This window comes from Magnolia sinica, unplaced genomic scaffold (genome assembly GCF_029962835.1).
Source record: "Magnolia sinica isolate HGM2019 unplaced genomic scaffold, MsV1 ctg147, whole genome shotgun sequence".
NCBI classification, from domain to species: Eukaryota; Viridiplantae; Streptophyta; class Magnoliopsida; order Magnoliales; family Magnoliaceae; genus Magnolia; species Magnolia sinica.
The window spans coordinates 1-11,920 of record NW_026682769.1 but is presented as its reverse complement, the minus strand read 5'-3'; the positions used below and the strand labels follow the sequence as shown (position 1 = coordinate 11,920).

Sequence of the window (11,920 nt, the reverse complement as noted above, 5' to 3'; positions counted from 1 at the left end):
AGTATGTGTGATCTTATGAACAGGTTGGATTACAAATAAAAATCAATGTGAGCATCATTCTCCCTATTGTTTTCTGTCGTGTGGTCGACTCAGACCTCTGTATCTGCCTCGTTTTTGGGTTAATATCATGGTGGACCACCACATAGCTTTCACATCAGCTATTTGGCGAAACCGCGTCCCCTCTAGTACCAGGGAGTGATTAGGTGTTACCCTTACCGTGTGGGCCCACCTTAATGAATCTGTCGTATATCTACGCTGCCCATCCGTTCCTTCAGTCCATTTTAGTAAGTTATCCCAAAACCTAAGCAGATCCAAATCTCCTGTGGACCACACCACTGGAAAAAGTGGCAAATGACTATTAAAACTTTTCGTAGGCCACAAAAGTTTTGGATCAAGCTGATCTTTGTTTTTTTTTTTTTTTTCCCTTTCATCCAGGTCTGATTAACCTTATCAACGGGTTGGATGGAAAATAATTATCACGGATCTTCTTGCAGAGGGCCTTGGGTAGTTTTTAATGGTGATCATTCAATCAACACTGTTTCCTGTAGTGTGGTCCACCTGAGATTTCGATCTGCTTAATTTTTGAGACCACTGACTAAAATGGGCTTGAAAAATGGATGGACAGCGTGGATATTAAACATATCATCAAGGTGGGCCCCACGGTAAGGGTAACAGCTCATCCGCCCTTTACCGTACACAATCAACCGATCAACGATTGCTATCCCCGAGTAGTATAGAGTCCAGAATATGAACGATTCCTATCATCATAATCCAGTACCGTTTCCATTATCTCAATGGACCAAAGTTATCATCCATTGATCGGAAACACGCAACGTGTACAGAGCATCCAAGCCGCTAAAAAGATAGGCCCGACGTTGAAGATATCCAAAAATCAGTCACCACGTTTACAGATCTTTGAACGCCAAAAAAAAAAAAAAAAAAAAACGAAGAAGAAGAGAAAAAAAAAGAGAGGCAGAGACCCTCATAGACTCAACCTGTGGGCACTACTTGACAGTCCATTGTTTCCTACTAGTTTCTATAGCATGGCTTACTTGGGGTGTGAATTGGCCTGATTTTTTTTTATTTTAGTCCAATGATATTATGGTGGGGCGTTCTTTTTCAGTGGCTCAGATGTTGTATATACATGGCAAGTCGGCCGTGTGGGCCCTTGCAATGTCCATTAAGATGGATGGATGGATGGAACAACATTCCTCAGTTCTTTGGTAACCGAAAAATGAATTATTTCTTATCTTCTGGGTTCTGACGCGTGCACTCTACATGTGGCCTACGTGCAAGTCAACTAAACAATCCAAGTTCTGGGCCCACCGTAGATATGTTATAAACCCAGATTAAGATCCTCTGAATTTGATCATTTTGACTGTTTTTCATTGTCCATCAGATGCAATTTCAGACAACATTTCAGTGTATACTTTGTATTGGACCATTTATCTAGTGGCCCACGGTAGATCGGCCCATCAGATGCAATTTCAGACAACATTTCAGTGTACACTTTGTATTGGACCATTCATCTAGTGGCCCACGATAGATTGATCGGCTATAGCCATAACAATTCACCCGTGATCTTAGCCATCCAATCATTGTCGTGCAGGTCTATAGGACCTAGAGAAAAACTGAAAAGGTGCATGTTTATCACTAATCACAACCGTATTTGAGAATATAGGAGCCCACCAGATGAAGACTCATCATTTACGTACTAAGAGCTTGATGGTTGAAATGATCTACCAAAAAATCCATGCTACCAACTACCATAGAGGACACACGGAGCTGTGGATTAGGACCAGCAATCCACTGGGCCCAGCTGGGTGTCTCACAATTCAAAATATTATGGCCGATAATATTAGATATCGTTTTTGTCCACTTCTATTAAATGTCGACCACTAACAATTGTTGCTTCTCTAGCACACATTTGAATGAACGCCATCTGATCAGATGGCTAGGAATATGTTAGCTTCAGCTACAACCCATCACACAGGCCAGCATATCAAGTGTTCTCCAAGCTGTATAAAAGGTTGGCCCCAATATAAATATCATCTGGCGCAAAAAGATGCCATTTCAATAATCAGGCTGGCCACCATGTAAGACAATAACGATGGGGGCCTTACTCAGACGTGATTCTACTTACACATTTGGTTCACCCGATGATTGGAATAGCTTGATCTTCTAACCGGATAATCTTCATGGTCCGATCTATCTTTTACATGGCTTGGATATCGTACATGACAAGCATTTTATATGTAGGAGAGGCTGTATATTAAGCTAACCTACAAACAGTCGTTAGGTGATCATTTGCTCCTCATTTACTCATATAGGAGGTTTACTGGAGCCCTAGCCATCTACACCTGTTAACATGTTCCAACATGGAACACATGTGACAGATCTAAGCTTTCCATCATGTTGTAAACAATGCATTGATCTATTTTCTAAAGATCATGAACAAAGTATGCCAATTTGCTGAAACAATATCTTTCCATACATTCACTTGTTTTGTACACTGGCTCACCTAATGTGTGGAACGGCCTGAATTTAGGCTACAAAGGAAAACTAAAGACTGTCGCTCACACATTACTTGCCACCGCTTATACCTGCATATGGGCAGGGTTTCCCAGGCAGAGTAGAATTACCGACTTACACAGCAACCTCGGGACTTTAGCAGTTCAAAGGGGGTCTTCTGAAGGGAGATGATACGATGGGGCGGAAAGAAGGGAGCATGATGTGCAAATCAGGTCCACCCATAGTGAGTGCCATAGACTAATGCATGTTTCCCTAGTATTCATGGTCAGAAAGCAGCCTATCTGTACTGTGTGTTCCTTTCAAGTCCAACTTGAAGCTGACATCCTTGCAGTTCATATCCCAGACAGTCATTACATATGCACAACACTATTTGCAGTTTTTCACTGTAACAAGCATCCTTCGCTAATAAGGCCGGTAATGCACATGCCACCACATGCCATCCTGGCACATTGGTAGGAGAACTATTCCATTCACCAGATGCATAACACTATTTTGATGCCCTTGCCCAGGAATTAGGCCAGTCCAATTGTCAGGTGGGCCACAGTTTACAAAACAAATTTACAGCTAAAAGATACTTTGCTAAAGTTCTTTTAACCATCCAACTGTTTCTGGCATTATGGCCTACCTTCTGTATGGACCATATCAATTTCATGGAAAGAACATCTATATAGTCAGAACTACCCAGCACATTTGGCGGTATTATGGCTTGAGATATTGCATGTGTTGGCCATGCTAGCACATTCGGTGGCATGTGCATTAGCATTCTTTGGCACAAATGATGAAGCATCAAAATGCAGGTGGATACAACCTAAAGTATCAAGTGGCCAAAATGATCAAAGGATGTAGCTCATGGCTAGAGGACCCTCTTCAACAGCCAGAATTGAACAAGGACTTCATTTCCACCAAAGGTTATGATGTAATTGCAGCCAATATGCCAAAATTTTTTCCATTTGTTTTATATTAATCAGATGAAAAAATGGCACGAGGAGCATACATTAATGATGTCATTAAAACAAGACTACAGGCCTTTTTTTCTTCTTCTTTTTTTTCTATTTTTCTATTTTTGCTTTAATAGCAAGCATGCTTTTGCCTAAGTTTTTCACTCAGAAGTCTAATACCTAGAAAATATTGATACAAAAAAGAGTCAATTGATGATCAGAACAGCAGCAGGAACTCAACCATATATGACGAAGCCAGTATTGAAAATCAGAAAGCACTAACCAAGGCTCAATTGATGGCAGTACGTTCTTGTCGAACTAGAATAGGCTTCCTACAGTTTTATTTGCGCAGTCCGGCTTTAAAAATTAGAGCAGTGAAACTTCTTTGGTAGGGACACTGTTTTCCTGCCTGGTGTAGACTGATATCCATGGGCCTGAATCAAGAAAAAGAGATGGAAAGAATTCACATTACCCAGAAGCTCAGGTAAAGGTACCCAATACCAATTGAATACGAATAAGCACACTGATACAATAAAGTTTCTGCTAGAATATTTTGTTGATCGCCAACAAGTGCAAATTCTTCAAAATAATAAAAGAATGAGCATCAATCATCTCAGTACTCTCAAGCTTAGTCAGCTGAGCATTTGCTTCCCTATATATGAAACATTCTTTTTTTATGGGTAAGAAACAATTAAGGGAGAAGACTAGACAGGGGACAGTCTGAAAACCACTTCCCAATGAATACGAAATAAATGGATACAGCAACCACAACACGACTCCCTGATCTCATCAACCCAATCTAATGTATGGCCACAAAGAACTGACCCAACTGATAACATCAGCAAAATCAACCTCAATCACCATCAGCCCCAGAGGATCCTTAGAAGATCCTCTTTTCTTTTCTTTTTTTTGTTAGGACACCCCACTGTCAGTTCACACTTCACTGTTAGCCACCCCCACTAGGGATCAATACCAAGACCTCAGTGTTGAAATGAGGTATTATCTTTCACTCAGTCTACCACTTGAGCTATGGATCAAGGTGTATCCTTCGAAGATCCTTTTCCCAGTCTCCACAGGTATGGCACAGATTTTCCCCAACCAACAACATTAGCAAAATCACCCTCAATCACCACTGGGTTCAAGTAGATCCTTAGAAGCTCCTTCACCCTCTCCCATGAAACCTTCAATTGAGAGAATGTGAGAGGTGGAAGCTTTTCACCAAAGATGTGTGGAAGTTACCATGGGATTGGCAAATGGTCTTGGTGCATCAATCCTCCAGCCTCTCAAAATGGAACTTATTTGATTCTTCATTCTTTTCTTTGAGCAATTTGAGCTTTAGGGCAAGCCTCCATCCAACTCTCCCTTCTATTTGGAAAGTGACCCAACAATCTTCCAATTAATCCACAAATTCTTCTTCCTCCACCACATTGGCTCAAAATGAATGAGACCCCACTGGTCCAACTTAGCAGATGGAATAACCGGGCAATGATCGAAGTAGGCCATAAGGTTGCAATGCCTCTAGAAAAATAGATTCTCATCCACTCAATATGAGTAATCAATCAGTTCTAGATAAAATCTGGATCAGCCTAGTTGTTTGTCAAAGTAAAGAATGCATGGTGCACCTAAAGTAAAGATCAACAAGTGCATGCCTATGGACCCATCCGGAGAATTCCTTCGCAATTCTCATAATCCTACTTCTTTCCATCTTTTCAAAAGAAAAGCTAATTACATGAAAGCACCCCCGATACACCATGGAAGGTTCCACTTCTGTGCCACCTAGTCCAACTCAACCAAGAACTCTCCCAAATCCCAAAACTGATTACCCCATCTTTTCACATCTTGTTTCCTATTATTGATATTCTTTCCAGATCTATGCCATATCTAGAGGTCGAATCACTTGCCAATGTATCTTTGGTCACCAGAGCATGCTAGCTTGTCTACCACCTAATAATAATATCTACTCAGTCCATGAGATGTTTTCCACATTATATACACATGTAAAATTATCTTGAATTATATATATATATATATATATATAGAGAGAGAGAGAGAGAGAGAGAGAGAGAGAGAGAGAGAGAGAGGAATGCTCACTTGCGCACCGGTTCGGACGTCATTACGTGCAAACCTTGATGTCAGCCGAAGGATCTGACGTATGGTCTAGATGATGTGTGAATTTGAGAGTGAGTTTCGGTCACGCACACCTCACGGAGAGATATACGCTCTCCCACTCGCACGCCTCCTTATGCGGGTTTCCTACGGAAGCCTTTCGCATGAAGTTACTGCGTTGGGATGCTAGGTGGGGCCCACCATGATGTTTGTGAGAAATCCACCCCGTCCATCCGTTTTGCGAGATCATTTTAGTGCATTAGACCAAAACTGGAGTGGATGTAAAACTCTAGTGTGCTGCACGAGAGGAAACAATGGAGATTCAGTGACTACCGTTGAAACATTCATTCAGCTACAAAAGCTAATTATTAGGATTTTCTTTTCTTATTTTTTGTTTTTGTGATTTTACTTCATCCCATTAGTAATGACCTTATAAATGGTTTAGATGGCATATAAACATCAGGGTGGAGCCTGAGAAGGTTTCAATGGTAGGAAATTCTTTCCCCAGTTTTCCATCTTGTATAGCCCACTCAAGTTTTAAATCTGCCCCATTTTTGGTTGTATGTCCTAAGATGATCTCTCAAAATAGATGAACGAGGCGGATTTCTCACAAACATCACGATGGGCCCCAGATAGCATCCCAAGACGCCTACACCCTATTATAGGCTTCCATAGGAAACCCACTGTAAATGGAAACAGATTGGCTACTCCCCTTGCCACTAGCCAAGGGCTAGTGGTCGGTGCTTTGTGAACCCCAACATGGTGTATGTGTCTCATTCATGCCGTCCATCCATTTTTCCAGATAAATTTATGGTATGAACCCAAAACTGAGGTAGATCAAAACCTCAAGTGGGCCACACAGTGTTGATTGAGCTCTCACCATTAAAAACTTCTTAGGGCTACAAAGGTTTTGGATCAAGCTGATATTTGTTTTTGGCCTTCATCCAGGTCCGTATGACCTGATCTACAGGTTAGATGTCAAATAAACATTACAGTGGGCCATAAAAGGTTTTTAATGGTAGACATTTAATCACTATTGTTTTCCCATGGTGTGGTCCACCTAAGATTTTGATCTGCCTCATTTATGGGATTAATTATTAAAATGATGTGTAAAAATAGATAGATGGTGTGGATAAAACACATAGATCATGGCGGAGCCCACATAGCACCGACCACTAGTCACCTAGCTCTTGGCAACATCACTAGCCAAACTGCGTCCTCAATACACAATCCGGATTGCGTTTAGAATCTAGGAGCGGATTGCGTACTGACTGCGTATGTAGCGAGATGGCTATTAAGAGTGCTCTGTTGGCCCCCCATGATATATATGTGTTTTATCGAAGCCGTCCATCTAGTTTTTCAGTTCATTATAGATTACTAGCCCGAAAATGAGGGAGATCCAAATCTTGAGTGGATCACACCACAAGAAAATAGTGGCGATTGAATGCTCGCCATTAAAAACTTCCTAAGGCTCACTGTAATGTTTATTTGTCATCCAACCTATTGATTAAGTCACGCATAGCTGGATGAAGAGAAAATGAAAATATCAGCTTAATCCAAAACTTTTATGACCCTTAAGAAGTTTTTAATGGTGAGTGTGAGATTCAGCAATCCCAAAGTTTCTTTTTGATCCGATCAAATAAGGAAAAAAGAATCTTTTTTTTTCATACTCTTTCATAACATAAATATCGGAAAGAGACTTCTGGTGTGGAAGCAAAAAGGTTTGTGACGCTGAAATGGAACCCCGATACATAAGATCAAATCGGAAATAACCTTTGTTTCATACTACTATCTCGATACATAATCTCATGTTATGAAAAAACGAGAATGGTTTGCTCATATCGAACTCGAAGTGCCATGCTATTATTACTTATTATTTATATTCCATATGGCGAAGGCATAGTCTTCTTTTTCTCTCAAATAAAAAACTCATTGGCGCCAAGCGTGAGGGAATGCTAGACGTTTGGTAATTTCTCCTCCGACCAGGATGAAAGATCCCATTGAAGCGGCTAATCCCATGCATATTGTATGCACATCTGGTGGCACAAATTGCATAGTATCATAAATAGATATTCCTGGTATTACCCATCCGCCGGGAGAGTTTATAAACAAATAAAGATCCCTGGTATCATCCTCTATGCTGAGATATACCATGAGACCAACAAGTTGATTCGAGATCTCGCTATCAACCTCTTGGCCTAAAAAAAGTAATCTTTCTCGATAAAGTCGGTTGATTAGGACAAAATTGTATCCTTTAGGAACCGTACACGCACCTTTGGATGCATACGGTTCAAAAAATAAAAATTGCGAAACAAAAAAAGAATCAATGTGTCGATTCCAGCCCTTTTCTCTTTTCGTAGCAGGGTTTTTCCTAACGAAGGGGCTTTTTCTTCCATTTTTCAAGAAACATGAGTTTTGACTTGACTTGCTTCCCTAGAATTCACTGAACTTATCGAACTAACCTCTCATTGATGTATTGTTTCATCGAGATCCAAATCACGATGTAATTTTCTTGTTCCTGAATGGGCCTCTTCAATTCTTTTAGGTTTATGCTCTACTCCGGGTAAAGATCTGCCCGAATTCTATTTGCACATATAGGACAAATAATCTCAGTACCACTTCTTTTTGCTACGACTTCTTTTTTTTTTCAATTCGTTTCATGTCTTCCGCCCAATATATGATGTATTCATCATATTACTCCATTGATTGGCAGTATGAGATCACTCATATGGTATAAAGGAATCATTTATGATACGAGTGGTAATCATACATAGATTACCAATTTGGTATTTTCTGAACGGAGCTTGAATACTTCATTTTATTGGTCCAAGCCAACCATAAATTCTTCTAATTGATAATATGGATCCCCCAATAAATTGATCTAATTGCACTTCACGCTCCGAATTATTGATGGTTCAATCAATCTTTCTTGGGCGAAAGAGAGGATATCTCCATCGGGGGAGAGAACGGGGAAATCCCATATGACCCAATATGTCTGACAAGTCGCACTATACGTCAATCACCACTCTTTCCTGTGGTGTGGTCCATATGAGATTTGGATCTTACTCATTTTTGGGGCTCATGCCATAAAATAGTCTAGAAAATGGATGGAAGGCATGGATAGGATACATACATCATGATGTGGGCCACAAAACATTATCAGTAGCTACCTCGCTACCAACGCCCGTGTCCGATAATTCGGAGAGAGACTCCGGCAGTGGGCTTCCTGTGGAAGCCTGCCGCAGGAAGTAGACATGCTGGGATGGTATATGGGGCCCACCATGATGTTTGTGAGAAATCCACCCCCGTTCATCTGTTTTGCAAGCTCATCTTAGGACATATGACCAAAAATGGGGCATATTCAAAACTCGAGTGGGCCATACAAGATGGAAAATTGGGAAAAGACTTTCCTACCATTGAAACCTTCCTGGGCTCTACCTTGATGTTTATATGCCATCCAAACCTTTATAAGATCATTCATAATGGGATGAAGTAAAATCACAAAAAACTTAGCCTGATATGTAGCTTTTGTGGCTAAATGAATGTTTCAATGGTAGTCATTGAATCCCCATTGTTTTCTCTCGTGCAGCACACTAGAGTTTTAGATCCACTCCAGTTTTGGTCTAATGTACTAAAATGATCTCGTAAAGCGGATGGATGGGGTGGATTTCTCACAAACATCATGGTGGGCCCCACCTAGCATAGGAAACCCGTATCAGGAGGCATGCGAGTGAGAGAGCGTTTCTCTCCGCAAGGTGCGCCTGACAGAAACTCACTTTCAAACTTGCACATCATCTAGACTATACGTCAGATCCTACAGCTGACATCAAGGTTCGCACGAAATGTAATGTCCAACTAAGTTGTATGTGAGAGCATCTCTCTCTCTCTCTCTCTCTCTATATATATATATATATATATATATATATATATATATATATATATATATATAGATACACACACACACACACAACGTACACACTAGTGTTTGGGTTACACCTCACGTGTAGGGCATAAAAATGATTAAACATCTAGCTGCAAATGCTAATGCAGTGTGTTTTCCAATTGTGGAAATGCATCATCACGTCCACAACATAATTGTTGTGATCTTCATAAAGATCCGCTCCTTCAACTACAACTTTTCCTCTTCCCTTCATTTCTTCTTTAAAAGCCAAGAGGATAGCTTTGCTTAGACTACACTTGCCCAAGCACCTAGGACGTTCTTTTGGTCCATTTAAAAAAATAAAATAAAATTCTAGGCCTAATAGCAACACTCAGATAAGCAAAAAAGATTACCATTGTTGGTTTCAATACTCCCCTAACTAATATCCAATGATTATCATTGTTGTCTTCAAACGCATCAACAATGGTAGGTTAATCCTTGAAGCATTATCGACTCCACTTGGTAGTGTAGCGATGCCTGGTCGGTGCAAGCTCAGGTAAAGAAGGGCTGATGTCAGGTGGATGACCGATCACCACACCTTTGCCAATAAAATCATGAGGATTCCAATTTCAAAACTTAATTGGAGTCATTGGACTCATAAAGTTGAGATTATGCTCTATGAAGCTAAAATTACTCCCATCTTTCGAGTTAGTCAATCTTCCCATAGACACCCCACATTAAGCGAGATCAAATCCTGCACGTCAGATTTAGTTGGACTCTAATCAAATCACAGTTATGGCATAAAGGCAAGCCCTAGAGACAACCATCAGTTCAGATTAGCCATTGCTGGGGCGTACAGGTGACAGACCAAATGAGGAAGTGTGGTCCTAAGAGCACCCGTGATACCAAAACCTATTTCAAAAAGGTGTTATAGTTAGATATGGACCATGAAGGTCTGGTTCTAGGTGAACTAGTTTGCCAAGAACTAGTTCTACGTAGAACCGGCCTAGGAACGACCGGTTTTGTGGACATCTGGCCATCCCTTTTGATCGAAAATGATGTTTGATTTTCCATTTTCCTTCTCACATATCGAATCAAGCCATATTTCGCTCTACACATACCCTGAAAATCAATCAAATCAACACTTTTTTTTTTTTTTTTTACATACCTGGGTTCCAAAACCCTTAATAATATGGCTTAACTCTCTACTCTATTGCTGCTCGTACTTTTATTTATTTCACCTACCTAGGGCCTAAAGCCAAGCGCAGTATGGCTTAATTCAACGATGTTGGAAGTTTCCTTGAATCCTCCTAAAAACAATACAGTCCCGTAAAGTAGAGACCATGCATTGCACAGACGAAAAAGGGTGTCGAACCCCTTCATTTTCTGTAACCGAGGCCCTTACCTCAAATCTACGGTGTAGACCAACATAAGAGTCACTCGAGTCAAGAAATCTTTTGATTTCTCACCCTCTAGGCGATTCTACGGGTCTTAACCAACCGTAGATTCTAAAGCCGTATTTTGGCTAGTGGCAACTCCAAGTTAAACACATTTTTACCTTTAAGTCAACCCCACATTTAAATAAAATCAAAAACATAATTGATTGATGGAGAAAGTTGAGAAAGTGGGGACATCATTCCGCATCTTCGTGCGTGGGAGTGCGTTCACACTTCCTTTCCCCATACAGATTCTCAATAAATTCAATTAAAAAAGACAATTTGATAATTCATTTAACTCCCAATAGATACTTTCGGTTACTCCCATCTTCTTCCTTTTTTCTTTTTCTTTTTTGGGTTTTTTTTTTAAATCGATAAAGTAACTAATTTATTAAATGAAAGAAGAAAAGTACATCGGAGTAGATGAAAATAAGTCCAATACAAATAAAAGACCACAAGTACCTCCTTTAGCCAAGGAGTGTGCCAAGTCATTTGTCCCTCACAACCCAGATAAACAAAATGTTCATCCTTGAGGGGATGAGGCAGATTTCACCAAATATAGATGCAACTTCCCAGTTCAGTGGGTCCCCTTGATGTAAACAGAAAATATTCTTATTATCATGGGTGGATCAAAGAGAAGAACTAAGCTTTAAATATTGCTGCAGCAGAGAAAAATGCATATAGACATTGAGGATCTTTCTTAAATGGCCGCATTACCATCAAAACTACTAACATGTCATATCATTAAAAAACGACCATATATAAATTCAAAAAGCTGTAAGATTTGTCCATCCCCGGGAAGGAATGACATCAAAAGCGCGCTACATTGTAATGCAAGCACAGGGTCTAGAAGGAGGTTACCTTGAAACCAGCATAAAACCATTCTAATGAATGACAAGTCATTATAATGCATTTGAGAAGTACCTCAGCGGAGAGATGAAAGAGCTACTCCTCATCCAAGCGGCCCAAAAGCACTTGGAGGCCATATCTAAACAATCAAAATTATAATTTTAGAATCAGTCACATCT

General features: G+C 40.2%; 1 long non-coding RNA gene across 1 annotated transcript; it reads right to left on the bottom strand.

The window, feature by feature from the left end:
* Positions 1-3,464: 3,464 nt before the first annotated feature.
* LOC131236059 (uncharacterized) lies at positions 3,465-5,667 on the bottom strand. The gene is made up of 2 exons (XR_009166518.1): positions 5,562-5,667; positions 3,465-5,414 (listed from the first exon to the last, which is right to left on the bottom strand). It is a non-coding gene; the product is annotated as an uncharacterized LOC131236059 (long non-coding RNA).
* Positions 5,668-11,920: the final 6,253 nt, after the last annotated feature.